A 17,804-nucleotide genomic window follows, 5' to 3' on the forward strand; every position below is an offset into this window, starting at 1 on the left:
TGATTGGTTCACACATAAATTTCAGGTTTGAAATCTAGACCCATGTTCACATTTTACCAATCTACTGCAACAACTACAGCAAACCTCTCTCTCTCTCTTTTTGAAAGGTTTTATTTATATATTTATTTGTTTACTTATTTATTTATTTAATTGGCAGAGAATAAAAAGAGAGAGAGCACAAGCAGGAGTAATGGTAGGCAGAGGGAAAGAGAGAAGCAGGCTTCCAACTGAGAAGCAAGCCCAATGTGAGACTTAGTCCCAGGACCTCATGACCTGAGCCAAAGGCAGACATTTAGCTGTCTGAGCCATCCAGGCACTCCTATAGCAAAACTTGACCAAGTGTTCATTAGTCTTGACTGAGGATTCAAGGAACACAGGCAAAATTACTTTGTACTCAATTCTTGTTCCTCAAAATTTCTTCATGTACCCTGGGACTTCTCTGAATTTTAGGTCATATAGCACCTAGTTTTACAAAGAAATCTGTTTTCAATCTTTTTCCTTTTTTTTCCCTTTTTTGTCTTTCCTTTCATGAGCATACCAAAACAGTGATCCCCCAATTCTATTTTATTTAATTTTTTGTCTGTTTTTTTTAAAACTGTGGAATGCTTCATGAATTTGGGTGTCATCCTTGGGCAGGGACCATGCTAATCTTCTTTGTATCCTTCTAGTACTGTCCAAGTGGGCACTCAATTTTATTTCTTTTAATGAAAAGCATTATTATTTAAATTTTTTGTTTTTCTTTTGCAGTTTGAGCTCCTGCCTCCACCTACTCCCAGAGGCCCTGGTCTTCTACCCCAATTGACTCCACAGGAACATTTTCCTTAACCAGAACATTCTTCCTCAGAAGGAAGTTTGGTGCTAGCTGTGAATACAGTATTGCACTCACCATTTGTTTGTTTGTTTGTTTGTTTCTTTCTTTCTTTCTTTTATTAAATTGTTTTATTTATTTTCAGAAAAACAGTATTCATTATTTTTTCACCACACCCAGTGCACCATTTGTTTCTTGATTCTGACCTCTATAACTCTGAAACCTTTGGGGAAGTTACTTAATTCAGATTTAGCTTTCATGAAATAAATATTGAATAACAGCAACCTCAAAACGTTCCTGAGAAAATGAAGGGGAATAAGGAAGATTAAGTCTAATAGAATGAATGAACTTCATCAGCAGTCATTTCCTTCCTGCTGATCTCCTGCAACCTTTCCTTATGCCTTTCTCCCAGCTATTAAAATCAATCTAGAGTGCTTCTTCCACTTTAAAATAAATGTTACTCAGTACCAACAAAGCTTCCTGTTATTTAAAAATAACTTTTTCTTATCATCTTATTGCCTATTAGCTTCCAGCCCAGTCTGTGGATATGGCTGATTTCATATATAATGTAACCTATTCTCTAGGTATAAAAACAGGAAAGTAAGGAGATTTTGTTCATTCTATTTCTATCCTGTTCTAAAGTCTTGAAAAAGAATCATACCCTCAGAGAACAATTTTAAGGTACTCTGTTAAATTGACCATGTACAACAATCATGCTACAGTGTTTGTGAAGACCCTGAGATCTTATTTTTTTTCACAAACAAAAATTATACTTTATAAAAGTGTAAGAAATTGTCTTTGAAACAGTTAAAGTTAAAATAAAGCTATCTTATCAGGCACAAGATATTTCTTGGTTTGATTTTGGGTTTTAGAAAAATTTGTACAGATTATTGTAATTAACACAATTATAATTATAATCAAAATAATTGCTATGTTTGTTCTCCATAAATTTCAATGAAGTGATGGAATTTTTAAATCTTTATGCTTTGATTAAATATATTTACCTTTTTTTGTACTCCCTACATCTATATTACTTTGAACTATTCAAAGTAATCTACAAGTTAAAAAGTCATGTGAATTAAAGATGTATATAGCAAGAAATCAAAAAAATAAAATATGAAAGATAGATTGTCAATAACATTCCATGCCTATTTTTATCTCATGTGTTCGTAATTATAGAAGTAGGAATATCTGCCAGGTGAGGACAAGACCCGTTATTAGTGTTCCACACCACTGACCTCAGAGAAGGGAGATCGGCAAGAGATGGGGAAATGATAAAATGATAAAAGAATACATGTGGATAATGTTCCTCACTTCTCTGGGGAAAAAAGAAAAGAAAGATAAAAGTATTGGTATGGCCTAGAGTTATAAAAAGGATGAAAAGTGGGTAGAAATTTTCTTTGAATATTTAGCATTGTGAATGCATGCAGTAAAGTTTATTTACCTTTGACCTTTAAGATATTAAACTAATAAAAAGGTCATACTCCAACTTCAGACGCAATTTTGCATCTCCAGATATGACTTTGGTTCTTACCAATCAGAGAAAGTGCAATGATAGGTAAATATAAATATAAAACTGCAGCAGATCTACATTTATTTATTTATTTATTTATTTATTTATTTATTTATTTATATGTGGGTTTTTTTGTTTTGTTTTGTTTTGTTTTTTCCTAATGCTAACACTCACTTGCTTCTATTTGCCTCAGGTGATTCTATACCTGCCTCCAAGCTCCACGGGCATATATGATTCAGAAATGGCTAATCAAAATGCCTAATTCCCCAGCCTGTTTTTAATTTTTTTAATTCAGAGATGTGACTGTGACCTAATTTGTTCCAATGAAATAGACTCTCTGAAGCTACTGGGCAAACTTTTATTTATTTATATTTGTTCCTTTAGTATTGCTGAAAGGAATAATGTTCTCAAAGGAGAGTTACTTGTGCAGAAAGGGAGCATGGCTTCCTTTCCAAAAGTAAGGGAAAAATGTTATGATTTTTGTTTCCCTAGTTTTCTTCAGAGTCCATATTGCACCTCTTTCTGCCACAAACTCTCAAGGACGATTGAATCTGTAAAGCCTTAAAAGCCAATAGGAAGGTTTACTTGCACTGTAGCATGCAACACATATGATTACCTTGCATGGCTTTCTCAAAACTGGCAAGTGAATTACAAACGTATCAGAGATGGGATCTTAGTAAAACCACATAGAAGATACACACAGTTTCCCTTAATTTTGAGAGAATATGCAAAAATGTCCCTAGAATACTAACATAGGATTTTATTAATGCAGCAAGTTTTTGCAATTTTAAATAATTTAACTTTAACCCTCCTTGCATATGTGTGACTACCAAGACATTCAGGGTACCTATCCGTTTCTATGTTCTAGTTTTTATCAACTCAGTATTGTGAAAATAGTGTAACAGTATAATAGTCTTTGAATTAGTTATATAGCCAAAGTCCATGTGAATAAATTTTGGACAACGCAAGGCATTATTTCAGATGAAAGCAAACAGCAAACTCCTTCTGAATTTGATTGTTATCATAAAAAAAAATCCATTTTTATTTTATTTTTTTTTTTTGAAGATTTTATTTATTTATTTGACAGAGAGAAATCACAAGTAGATGGAGAGGCAGGCAATGAGAGAGAGAGAGGGAAGCAGGCTCCCTGCCAAGCAGAGAGCCTGATGCGGGACTCGATCCCAGGACCCTGAGATCATGACCTGAGCCGAAGGCAGCGGCTTAACCCACTGAGCCACCCAGGTGCTCCCAAAAAATCCATTTTTAGAAGAATAGTTGTGTATCACATGCTAAGAACTAGATCATTTTGCTTTGGAGTAACTGAACACTAACTGTTAGTGACTGGAATAATTAGTAGAATATATGAATTCTGTCACTATTATTACTTTTGATAATTATTCTTCAATACCTTCGGTGTTGCACTTATGCTACTGGAAAATTAAATGAAAATGCTGTAGGAATCGTTATCACTACCTCTTTCACATTTTTGATGTGGTTTAATTTTTGGAGTTTCCAGAGAAGCTATATTCTATTTTGTTTTGAGAAAAAAAAAAATTTACACAAGATGAAATGCACAGCTGTTATGCAGGCAACTGATGAGTTTTTGTAAATGTATATACCCAAGCAATCATCACTTCAAATAAGATATAAAACTTTTCCATTTCCCAAGCAATTTCATGCCATAGGGAAACTTCTCTAGATCTGGGAAACCAAGGCTATTTTTTTTTTTTAAATGAATGCCAGAGTGTTGTGTCTCTTATCCCAAATCTCCTTCATCTTCCCCTCCAATCCTACCTATCTCACCTTCACTTAGGAAAACTCTATTCTGATTTACCACCTGAAATTAGTGTTGCCTACACTTAAAGAGGCAAATATTGTGGCGGTGCATAGCTTTCAGGAAGTATGTCGTTTTAAAGAACAGACGTGTCCTCTTCCAGTCTTTGCTCTGGAACCTGTGGTTGTTCAGATAGATGAGCTGGATGCTATTGCAACCTATTGATCAGAATAAGCTTCATAGTTGTCAAGTGATAAATGAAATTTGACCCTAGTTTATCTCAGGGTAAGGCCAACAGGATCGTAAAGAAAGCTGTTGGTAATATTTCTGTCTCTGAATACATATTTGAAATAAATATGATAGTTCACTCAGGCTGGGTACAATAAAAAAAGAATAGATACTATGTGGGTAATATTTCTAAAAGAAGAGATGACCATCATGCAGAAACCATATGTACCTATTCATCATCTTCCTTCTATCAAATTATTCAGACATTTATTTGGTGCTGAAACATTAAAACATGTATTTCAGTTAATTCAAGATTTGAGGAACAAAAATTTGTAAGGAGGATGCATTTGGAGGAAATCTGAGTAGAATGTTGAAATAACAATGCAAATAAAAATTGATACAAAATGAATATACATGGAATGCCATTTATTCAATTCAATGTCAAGGTTATTTATTCAACAAATATGTATTGAGTTTCTACTTATACACGTAGTTCTCTGTTTAAAGCTAGTCTCACGTGTGGTGACACCTAAAAAATGTCATTGATATCTTTATTAGGCTACAATAGGCGATGTAGATAGATACTGATTACATGGAATAATTCTTTTATTTCCTGTATGGTGGTCCTAACTGCACCAAACAGTCTATCTATTTCTTACACATTTTCCAGATCCCATGTAACTGAGTAGGGCCAAATTACTACTCTAGTTAACAGGCTGTCGGTGGGATTGACTTGTTTCACTTTTAGCCAAAGCATGTAAGAGGCAACGTATAATGCTCCAGTTTTTTCCACTCTCAATGATGCAACCCATTTCCTAGGAGACATATGATCTGTAATATATATGATCTATGATATATGACCTACACACGTCCATTCAACTCTGTACATTAAGTTGTGCTTGTTTATTTCACACAAGCTATCGAGAACACTTCTCAGAAAAAAAAAAAATTCTATATGAAAATCTCCATCATAGAGAAAAATTCCTAGAGAACCAGACTAGAAAAAGGCATCTCTGTTCGCTGCCCACTCATCCAACTTTACTTGATGCCACTATTCCTGAGTCACAATACCCAGTGACATTGGTCTTTGATCAGTTTCAATCTCTGGGGTTTCCCAAATGTTTTCTGGCTTTGTTCTTGTGCTTTTTGCCCTAAACGCTTTCTCTTTTCTTCACATAGCTGAAGCATTTTCAACTTTCGGGGTTCCTTGTGCTCTGCCCAAATAACCTTCCTGACCGTCTTGTACTGGCTTACAATCCTAGCACGGCAGGATGCACTTCTCTCCCATTTCCTCTTATCTAGGACACTATTTATTTCTGCTTTCTTATTTGGATTGTATGTTTGCAGTAAGAGAATTGATACTCTATCTATTAAATAGCTTTTTTAATGAAACAATCTATATTGTTCATTAGAGGCACTTTAAGAGTGGAAGGGAGGCAAAGTTCATAAAAATGTTATACTTTTTGGAAGAGTTATAGAATAACTAACAAATTTGTAATTTATTCAAGCACTATTTTAAGAAAAAATTATTTTTCTTTTTAACATAAAGTTATTGTTAATTTTATTAAATTTATCATAATGGAATTATGGGTTTTTGTTTCTGTTTCAAATGAGGTTTTCTTTTTTTATTCTTTAGAATGTAATAAAAACAACATATGTGCATTAAAATAAAACATGCATTTATTAATCAAACATTAAAAGTAATATAGGGAGTATAATAATTATGGTGCATAGCCACCAAATTTCTTAGCTGTGTCTATCCCTAATACTATGTCACTAATACCATATTGTTTCTCTGAAGGGTACATTTTTCAAGATATCCATATTTTTTCATATAATTCCCTGAAATCTCACTTAAAGTTGAATTTTATGGTTACTAAATGTGGTATTATGCACACAATTAACTAAGTTTTCTCTGCTGACATTAATAGTTTTAACTGATAAATACTGTGCAGATGCTGAGGTACTTGGTAAGCTCAGAGCATATTCTCTGAAATCAAATATATTCTTAATTATAATATTTTTATATTTAAATGTGTAAATATTTCAATCTTATTATTTATTTTAATAGAAATTTACTGTTGGCCTCCATTCAAATTACCTTTCTCCAAAAATTGTTCTTATAAAAAAAATCCATTTTCTCTAGGACTATTTATATTTTGCTCAATTTAATGCAGCAAAAAAAGTCTTCTCATTTTTATTCAATTCCACCACAGAATATAAATTTATTCATTTAGAAATATGGATTCCTTTAAAATATTTTCTGTACCTGAAGTTAAGACATTACAAATTGCAACTTGGTAATTTCAAGTTAAATCCCAGGATATCCTTTGAGATCTCTATTACATTTGTTAGCTCCCTTGCTTTTTACAGAGATACATTACAATGTCTGCCTGTTTGCAAGATTGTCAATAATTACATTTCCCTGAAAGCTTTGGAAGCTGAATTGTTCTTGAGTTGCATTTGCTGAATACTTTGATTAAAGATTTCTAAATCTTTTCATAAAAAAAAAAATACAAGCAATGTTTAGAAGATTCATCTATAAAAATTCAATACCACTGTTGAACACTTATGTTGTTTTATAACATAACTCTTTAAGTTGCAAAGAATGTCTTTTATGAAGTAATTCAGTCATTGTGTCTCCTTAATCTTCTCCAGTCTACGATTGTTCCCAGTCATTCCCTGTCTTTTGTGATCCTTAAATTTTTGAAGATGATCAATAAATTATTTGTGGAATGTTGCTAAACTTGGATTTATCTGATATTTTCTGATTTGGCTCAAGTTCTGGACTTTGACAAGAATACAGCAGAAGTGATGATATGTCCTTTTTAGTGCATGGTATCAGGTGGTCCATGAACTTAACATGTTTATTACAGATGATGTTAACCTTGATAGCTATTTGAAGTTGTCTGCTAGGTTTCTTCATGGTAAAGTTGCCATTAATTCCTTTTTTTTTTTTTTTTAAAGATTTTAGTTATTTGACAGGGAGAGAGAGAGCACAGGAACAGGGGGAGCAGCAGGCAGAGGGAGAAGCTGGCTCCCTGCTGAATAAGGATCCCAATGTGGGGCTCCTTCCCAAGTCTCTGGGATCATGACTTGAGGGAAAGGCTGATGCTTAACAGACTAAGCCACCCAGGTGTCCCTGTATTATTCCTTTTATAATTAAAAATATATTGGAAAAGATACTTTTAGATCATGAAGATACCCAATTTTCAAACTTTGGTCACTGATTTATCATCCATGTGTGGAGTTTGCCTACAGTAACAACAACAACAACAACAACAATAATAAATTAATTTAATTTTTTCAGTGTTCCAAAATTCATTGTTTATTATTTTTTAAGATTGTGTTTATTTATTTGAGAGAGAGAGAGAGCATGAGTGAAATTGGGGGGACAGAAGGAGAGGGAGAAGCAGACTTCCCATGGAGCAGGGAGCTTGAAGCAGGGCTTGATCCCAGGACCAGGAGATCATGACCCGATCCAAAGACAGACACTTACTTGGCTGGACCACCCAGGTGCCCCAGCCTGCAGTAATTATTAATCTAAAAATATTTTACTTATTTATTTGACAGAGAGAGATCACAAGTAGGCAGAGAGGCAGGCGGGGGGGTGGGGAGCAGGTTCCCCGCTGAGCAGAGAGCCCAATGTAGGACTTGATCCCAGGACCCTGAGATCATGACCTGAGCTGAAGGCAAAGGCTTAACACACTGAGCCACCCAGGCACCGCTTAATAGTGATTTTATATTTGCTTCATTCCTTCTATATTTTAAAATTTGAATTCTCATATAATGAAGAACTGTCCCTTCTTTCCCACAGTTATTTATTATTCAATTACTATTTTATATAACTATGAAACTCATGGATATTTATTTTATTCTATCAGTTATAATTCAATACTACAGTTTATTTTGTTGCTTACATGGTCCAGCTTGGCCTTTGGTAGTTTCTTCAAGTTGGCTTCTTTGTCCTTTTGAAATGATCTCACTTTTTTTGGAACACTGCCATGTTTCCAGTACACAAAATATTTTTTGCTTTACTTTGTATCTTCACTATAGCAGCTCTGGAATCAAGTACTTGTTTTAGTAGCTCTGGTTCTTTTCAATGGAAAATGGTATTTAGAAACCATGATCTAGACCGTAGTTGTGTTCACTGCTACTAGGGTGTCATTGGTTTGAGGCCCTTTCAGTGGATTCAGCATAGAAATTGTGTGTGTGTTTGTGTGTGTGTGTGTATAACATGTATGTATATATATATGATTATGTATATGTTCATACACACAAAACTGCATACATATGCATTCATACTACTCTATCAATATATAATAGTTATAATATAATATATAATATTATGTATCTAGATATAATATTTTATGTATCACTTAATATATTTGTATCATACTGATACTTCTGATTCTAATTTCGTATCACAAGGAATCATTCTAGTCTCCTTCTGTTACTTATAATATTATGAATAATGAAATATAAGTAATACTTATATTTATTATTTCTTTCTCCAACAGTGACAAACCTAGTTCTCTTTATCTACAATACTCTTTTGTATTAACTTATCCTTATATACACAAGAAAAAGTTTCAGAATTACTACTGTATATCCTGGCAGAAAACCAATTTGCTAACTAGAGTATGTAACATACTTTAATGATTGTATTACATGTATATATTTAGGAAGACTATGAATTTGTAAACACATCTGTTACCAAGAATTTCTAATAACATATTATGTAACAGAACTTCAGAAGAAAGAGTATAGAGTAAGCTGGTATAAAAAGTAGACAGCTTGATGAATTTCTAGATTCAAACACAAGCGTAAGGTATTATTTTAGAAGATGCCTAGTACCTTTTTGATTACTTTCCTAAGAATATACACAGGTCATCACTTGCTGAGCTATCAGGTTGGAAGCTATCATTAATGTTAAATCTACCGTGACTGAAAAAAAACCCACAACCATAGCACAGGAAATTAGTATCATTCAGTTTATACTTATTTGTTAAAGACTATATTTCTATTCATTTAAGTTTTGAGAAAAATAATAGTACTAAATCGCAATATTCCTGTATGATAATAGCAAAAAATAACTGGAAATCACTATTGTTTCTGTTGGCTCACTATCTTAACATTAATCATGGTGAAATATTTTGGGATTATACATGGGAGAGTAAGACACAATACTACCAACTTGAAGAGTGAATCATTCCTCAAGCAGTTCAGATTCTTACAAATCCCTCCATTATAATTTTTAAAATCATTGCGATTCATGACATGGACACACAACCAGAGAAAGAAATTAACATTTATTTCAATTGTTTGGTCGAATATTATAGATGTATTACGTGTTTAAAATAATGAAGCTGGATTGTTGAAAACAATGTCAACCCACCTTTCATCCTTCAAGTTTACCTTGTCTTCCATGAAGCATTCTATAGTTTAACGATCTATTTTCCATTTCATTACAAATTCTCACAAGATGGAATTAGACACTAACACATCTTTGGAATTGTACGTTCATTGGTGTGTTTTCTCATATGAGAAATAAACCCCATAATGTTGTTAACATGAAATATTGAAAAATCAAAACATATTTTATGTTCTATGTGATGAGATTATGTTTCAAAATATTAGGATTGACATGCCGCACATACCTATGAATTATAGTGTTAAAAGGCATCTGTCACATTTATCTTGATGAGCACTGAAAAGCAAATGAAATTACTAAATTGGTCTATTGTACACCTGAAACTAATACAACACTCTGTGCTAACTGCCTTGGCATTTTAAAAAAGAGGCATCTTTCATTCTCTTTATTTTTCAGAAAATAAATTAAGATTTGAAAACCAGTGACTGAAAGCCAGAGAACAGTTAAGATTCTTTGATTAAATAGCATTGCTTAAATATAAGGTATCCTCATGCCCTTATTTCTTGCGTATCTATGACAAGCCTTGGACAATACAATCCTTTGGAAAACAGCATCTATTTCTGGAGGAAGTGCTGCTCTGTAGAGGAGGGAACCCTGTGCCATGGAAAGAGGGTAGGGGCATCTGGTAACCTACTACATATAAATTATAGATAATAAAACTATGTGAACATCTGGAACAGATGAATAGCCTAAAAATATTACATTGAACTAGATATAATTCAAATACCACAAACCCCCAACTACTAAGAAGTTGATATTAGATAAAACATGCATGAAACTCCACTTAAAATTTATTTAAATACATTTATTAAAATAAATCTGTAGGTTTTATAATATTATATTTTGGTGAATATAACTACTTGTATCACTCTTGGGACTAACAAATTTAGATACTGTCATAATTCTGGAGACTTTAAAGATATAGCATCTAAAAATGGCATATAATCTTTTCTCTGAGCAATAGATAAACATTATTTAGTCTTCAGTTTAAAGTAATAGTTTAACTTAAAATATGCTCATACTTCTATCCTTCCCACATATTTTCATGCTATTGGATTTTAATCCCCCACAATGGTACTTCTTGGCACAGAATTTAAAAAAAAAAATGAGTTGTGAAAATAACACTAACAAAGTTATATAAACTTTTGTTTAAAGGGCAAGAGAGTATTCATGTAGTAGATTGTTTCTGATATATGATTGTTGGTGCACAAGCTTCTTCCTGAAATCTGTTTGCTGTCATGAATTGTAAAGAGAACTCTTAAATTGCTACTTAAATAACAGAGGGCTTTTTTTTTTTCTTGCTTTTTTTTTTCTTTTTAATATATAGGTCTAATGAAGTACAAAGGATATTGCATATTGTTGAGTTTATCTAAAGCATACAATCTTCATCTCTCCTTCATGCCACAGTGAATTAAGTAGATAAACATGTCGTGAGAAATTAAGATGGATGATAAGCTTGCTGGCACCATCTTGAAGGCACAAGACATCATCACCTTCTCCACAGGTATTTGGCTAAAACACTCTATCCTCACATTGTCAAGTAGCACCTTGAAGAAATATCACACACATTGTTGAAAGCAGAGAGAAAGTCAAAGATAATATGACTCATAGTTTACATATTGCATACATAATGAAGTCTTGATATGAACTTGAAAGGACTGAATAAAATATGTATACTACTTAACACTCATTTACAGACTTGAGTTCAACCAATATGTAATGGAGTAGATAAGACTTTTTTCTTTATTTTATAGATAAGTTTACCAAAAAAAGAAAAAGAAAAGAAAAGAAAAATAAACTAATTATCCAGAGCCATTGCTTTCAGTTAAAGATCTTAGTCTAAGTGTATTTGGCTGCCTCTGTTTCTGTCAGACAAAGCACGGTCATTCAAAATATAAATATAAAACAAAGATGAAAAATATAGTTTTATCATTTTTACATGAAATCCAAACTATTTAGCAAAAGGGAGCTATCTAGTTTAGACAACTATTTTTGTTTTTTTTACAACAAAACCATTTATACTTATTAACAGGAAACTGGATGTTAGAATGGTTCTCATGTCATTTCAAGGACTAGCTCCAGCTCAGACATTTTATTAGAAGGCACAAAAAGAAACAACTGAAATAAAGAAGGTCTGTTACCCTCTGCTGGAGATCTATTCAACCACCTTTTACCTTTTCCTTTCTTGCTGGATGCTTACACAATTGAAAGATTTATTCATCAGTTTCGCCTGTCCTCACCTTATTACAAATTTACATTTTTAAATTTTTTTTAAAGATTTTATTTATTTATTTTAGAGAGAGGGAGAGAGCGCATGAGAGGGGAGAAGTCAGCAGGAGAAGCTGACTCCCTGCCCAGCAGGGAGCCTGATGTGGGCCTGGATCCTGGCACTCCAGGATCATGACCTGAGCTTTAGACAATGAGTTTACCAACTGAGCCACCCAGGGACCCTACAAATGTACACTCAAGAAATACTTAGTATACATATGGTAGCCAGGAAGTGCTGAGTTTAACTGAAAGGAACTAAACCAGAACATACATAGATATCACAAAACATATGTGTATATGTGTGTCATATGCAGTATTGTTATATATACACATACACGCTTATATGTATATTCTCATAACATAGAATATCTCTTATCTCACACATATACACATATAAACCCAAAGCAAACTACCCAGAATTGCTTGCTTTTTTGTTCTCTAATGTCCTGTTAATTCTCCCACTCCTTTTAACCTAAGCAGTGCATATTACCTTACTACCTCATACTACTATGATTGGATTGTCACATGTTTGTACCTTAGGTCTTCTGGTAAGTGGTGGATTTCAAAGGGTATATATTGTGCCATGAGCCTTATCTTCATAACTTATTGCACCATAACACTATACACATAACTTTGCACATGGAAGAAAATAAATATTGTTGGTGAGGTGATAATGTTTGTAAAGAATAAAACTGCTTATGGTTTCTGATTATAATCACACTTTTCCCTTCTCACTCTACATGATATCATGAAGATAGGCAACACAGAATGAATAACCACCCACAAAATAACGTTCAGTCTGAAAGCTGCTGTGAGAAATGGAGTCTACTGACTGATCTTGCTTTGCATAGGTTGTGTTATAGAATCTGAGATATTTAAAGTCTTTGATTTGGAATTTACCTTTGAAATTCCTATTATGCTAACTTTAGAAGTATGGTTGGCTCTCTTCAGATTTTGTATGAAAATTCTTCACCCTGGTTGAGTTTTGCAAATATGGACATAATTTTTTGAAGAAAAATGCTGCAGTCACGTCCTATAAAAACAAACAAAAGTGCTGGCCCAAACCCGTTGCTTAGCAATGACATGTTCTTAGTCTAAAGCAACTTGCATTATTTTATTTTATAATATTTATAATGCTTTTAAAGATTTTACATGTTACAAAGAAACATTTATGGCTATCGGGTTTGGAGTTTTATAATGAATACTGATATGATATTTTCTCCCACAATCCTAAAAAGAACTAAGAAGTGAAAACATTTGAATCCATAATATATTTTCAGTTGAAGAAACATATATTATTATGCTGTTTAAAGAGAACCTTTGTTGGGGCACCTGGGTGGCTCAGTGGGTTAAGCCTCTGCCTTCAGCTGGGGTCATGGTCTCACGGTCCTGGGATCGAGCCTAGCATTTGGCTTTCTTCTCAGCATGGAGCCTGCTTCTCCTTCTCTCTGCCTGCCTCTCTGCCTACTTGTGATCTCTCTCTCTCTCTCTCTCTCTCTCTGTCAAATAAATAAATAAAATCTTAAGAAAAAATAAAGAAAGCCATTGTTTATTTCTTTCCAGCTTTGTCACAACCTACAATTTTTTTTCATAGATTTACAGAGGTTTTGTAATGCTTATAAAAAGTTTACATTTTGTAATGTTCCTAAAAACTAATTGTATAGGTCTGCAAGTATAATGAGAAGGATAGGGTATGGAATTAGTAGTCAGAAGACATTGATTCAAGTCAGTCGTAACTTTTATTAACTCCATGACATATTTTTGTGAGTATGAGTGGTTTTGATTGTAAAACTGAAAGAATAATTAAAGATACTACTACTAGGGGTGCCTGGGTGGCTCAGTGGGTTAAAGCCTCAGCCTTCAGCTCAGGTCATGATCCCACGGTCCTGGGATCAAACCCCGCATTGGGCTCTCTGCTCAGCAGGAAGCCTGCTTCCACCTGCCCTTTCTGCCTGCCTCTCTGCCTACTTGTGATCTCTGTCTCTCAGATAAATAAATAATTAATTAAAAAAAAGTATTACTAGTAGTAGTAATAGTAAGTAGTAGATCAATATTTACAAAATGTTTGTTGTACTTAGGATGTAAACTTAGGCATTCAGGTAAGTGTGTGGTAGATACATATATATAGCTTGTAAAAAAAACTTCAGACATCACAATATTAGTTTTAAATATTTTAGTATAAATATTTAAATATTTTAAATATTAGTAGGTAAGTAGAATATTAAATATTAGTGGATATATAGAAAAATAATAAGTACATTTATTTGACACATTTTCTTCCAGGTACCATTCAAATGCTTCAATGGCAATAATTAATTTAATGATTCTTATTATAGTTTCCATTTTACAAATGATAGAAAGTTTTAATAACTTGTCCAATGTCACTAATCTTAGAACTCGTAGTAAGTCTGATTCTAGAGCTCTTGCTTTTAACACCTATTATGACACTTTAAAATGAGATCATCAATGATGCAGGAATTATTCAGACTCATTTAAAATTGCCACAACACTCATACCATGGTTCAGTGGAACAAGTCATACGGCAGTCCCCTTCATGCATGGGGGATGCGTCCTAAGACCCAGTAGATGCCTAAAATTACAGATACCAGAGAGTATTAAATTCTATACTAACCCTGTACTCATTTGCAAATATCTTCTCCCATTCCGTGGGTTGCCTCTTTGTTTTCTTGACTGTTTCCTTTGCTGTGCAGAAGCTTTTGATTTTGAGGAAGTCCCAAAAGTTTATCTTCGCTTGTTTCCTTTGCCTTTGATATCTTGAAAGAAGTTGCTGTGGCTGCTATCGAAGAGATTACTGCCTATGTTCCCTTCTAGGATTCTGATGGATTCCTGTCTCACATTGAGGTCTTTTATCCATTTCGAGTTTATCTTTGTGTACGGTGTAAGAGAATGGTCGAGTTTCATTCTTCTACATATATCTGCCCAGTTTTCCCAGCACCATTTATTGAAGAGACTGTCTTTTTTCCACTGTATATTTTTTTCCTGTTTTGTCAAAGATTATTTGCCCATAGAGTTGAGGGTCCATATCTGGGCTCTCTACTCTCTTCCACTGGTCTATGTGTCTGTTTTTATGCCAGTACCATGCTGTCTTAGTGATCACAGCTTTGTAGTAAAGTTTGAAATCAGGTAACGTGATGCCCCCAGTTTTATTTTTGTTTTTCAACATTTCCTTAGCGATTCGGGGTCTCTTTTGATTCCATACAAATTTTAGGATTATTTGCTCCAGCTCTTTGAAGAATACCGGTGGAATTTTGATCGGAATAGCATTAAAAGTATAGATTGCTCTAGGCAGTATAGACATTTTAACAATGTTTATTCTTCCGATTCAAGAGCATGGAAGCATGGAATGGTCTTCCATCTTTTTGTGTCTTCTTCAATTTCTTTCATGAGTGTTCTGTAGTTCCTTGAGTACAGATCCTTTACCTCTTTGGATAGATTTATTCCCAGGTATCTTATGGTTCTTGGTGCTATAGTAAATGGAATCGATTCTCTAGTTATCCAGGATCTATAATGAACTCCTCAAACTCAACACACACAAAAAAGACAATCATATCAAAAAAATGGGCAGAAGATATGGACAGACACTTCTCCAATAAAGACATACAAATGGCTATCAGACAAACGAAAAAATGTTCATCATCACTAGCCATCAGGGAGATTCAAATTAAAACTACATTGAGATATCACCTTACACCAGTTAAAATGGCCAAAATTAGCAAGACAGGAAACAACATGTGTTGGAGAGGATGTGGAGAAAGGGGAACCCTCTTACACTGTTGGTGGGAATGCAAGTTGGTGCAGCCTCTTTGGAGAACAGTGTGGAGATTCCTCAAGAAATTAAAAATAGAACTTCCCTATGACCCTGCCATTGCACTCCTGGATATTTACCCCAAAGATACAGATGTAGTGAAAAGAAGGGCCATCTGTACCCCAATGTTTATAACAGCAATGGCCATGGTTGCCAAACTGTGGAAAGAACCAAGATGTCCTTCAACGGATGAATGGATAAGGAAAATGTGGTCCATGTACACTATGGAGTATTATGCCTCCATCAGAAAGGACGAATACCCAACTTTTGTAGCAACATGGATGGGACTGGAAGAGATTATGCTGAGTGAAATAAGTCAAGCAGAGAGATTCAATTATCATATGGTTTCACTTATTTGTGGAGCATAACAAATATCATGGAGGACAAGGGGTGTTAGAGAGGAGAAGGGAGTTGGGGTATATTGGAAGGGAAGGTGAATCATGAGAGACTATGGACTCTGAAAAACAATCTGAGGAGTTGGAAGTGGCGGGGGGGGGGGTGGGAGGTCGGGGTACCAGGTGGTGGGTATTATAGAGGGCACGGATTGCATGGAGCACTGGGTGTGGTGAAAAAATAATGATACTGTTATGCTGAAAATAAATAAATGAAAAAAATTCTATACTAACTCTATACTGTTTTTCTTTTTTCTTTTTTTTTTTAAGATTTTATTTATTTATTTGAAAGACAGAGATCACAAATAGGCAGAAAAGCAGGCAGAGAGAGAGGAAGGGAAGCAGGCTCCCTGCTGCTCAGAGAGCCTGATGTTGGTGGGGCTCAATCCCAGGACCCTGGGATCATGACCTGAGCTGAAGGCAGAGGCTTTAACCCACTGAGCCACCCAGGCACCCCCTATGTTTTTCTTTTATATACACACATACCTAAGACAAAGTTTAATTTATAAATTAGGCACAGTAAGAGATTAACTACAATAACTAATAATATATTATTTTTTTTGAGAATTTTTTTTTTTTTTTTTTTTTAGATCTTGGTTACTATATATATTTTTTTTATTTCCAATAACTAATAATATTTTAATAGAACAATTGTAACACTATGCTGTAATTGAAATAAAAGTTAGTGAATGTGGTCTGTCTCTCCAAATATCTTATTGTAAGGTACTTACCCTTCTTGCGATGATGTGAGATGACAAGTTGCCTACATGATGAGTTAAAGTGAGGTGAGTAGTGTATGTACTATGATGTAGCGTTAGGCTTCTATTGACTTTCTGACAGCTTGTCAGAAGGAGCATCATCTGCTTCCAGACCACAGCTGACCATGGGTAACCAAAACTATGGTAGGCAAAACCATGGATAAAGAACTACTGTATAAGGTTTGTTATCATGCCAAAAATGAGTATATAAAGTGAGAAAAATTACAAAAAATAAAATATGAAATATAATTTATTTTATAGATGTTGAATAATTTGATGTTGTTTAAGAAATGCAGTATTGTTAACTATGTTTAACAATTAGCCAAATGTTTTATATCACTTTTCAATATTTTTTTAATTACAGAAGGAGAATTTTGTGGCTATAATAAAACTAGAAACATTTAAGTAACTTTCAATTCTTCCCCTAAGTTAGTAATGCTGTATGTAACGTGACCAGATAGAAATTCTTTTGGCAATCTATGAGTTTGTCTTGTGTATTAACTCCTAGAAGAATATTTGGTTTAAATATTCTTTGATACATATTCTCATATTTCCAAAAAGAAAACAGGGAACATGAGAATGTTTAGGTCAGAATCTAGAAGTCAACACAGAGTACAATTCCTTCTATGAAACTTTGTTGTTCTGTTAATTGAATGATAAAATGAAAAGTCATTATTACTTTGTTAGATATTTGTTTCTATTAAAGAATAATTGATGTACAATATTGTATTCCTTTCAGGTGTGCAACATAAGGATTCATTATTCCTATACATTATGAATTGGTCACCATAGCTAGCCTGCTT

The 17,804-nt window shown here is 33.8% G+C and overlaps 1 pseudogene; it reads right to left on the reverse strand.

Moving 5' to 3' along the window:
* Positions 1-591: 591 nt before the first annotated feature.
* Positions 592-689, reverse strand: LOC116585419 (annotated as a pseudogene).
* Between the last annotated feature and the right edge of the window lie 17,115 nt (positions 690-17,804).

The sequence above is a fragment of the Mustela erminea genome, chromosome 2 (assembly GCF_009829155.1).
Source record: "Mustela erminea isolate mMusErm1 chromosome 2, mMusErm1.Pri, whole genome shotgun sequence".
Taxonomy (NCBI): Eukaryota; Metazoa; Chordata; class Mammalia; order Carnivora; family Mustelidae; genus Mustela; species Mustela erminea.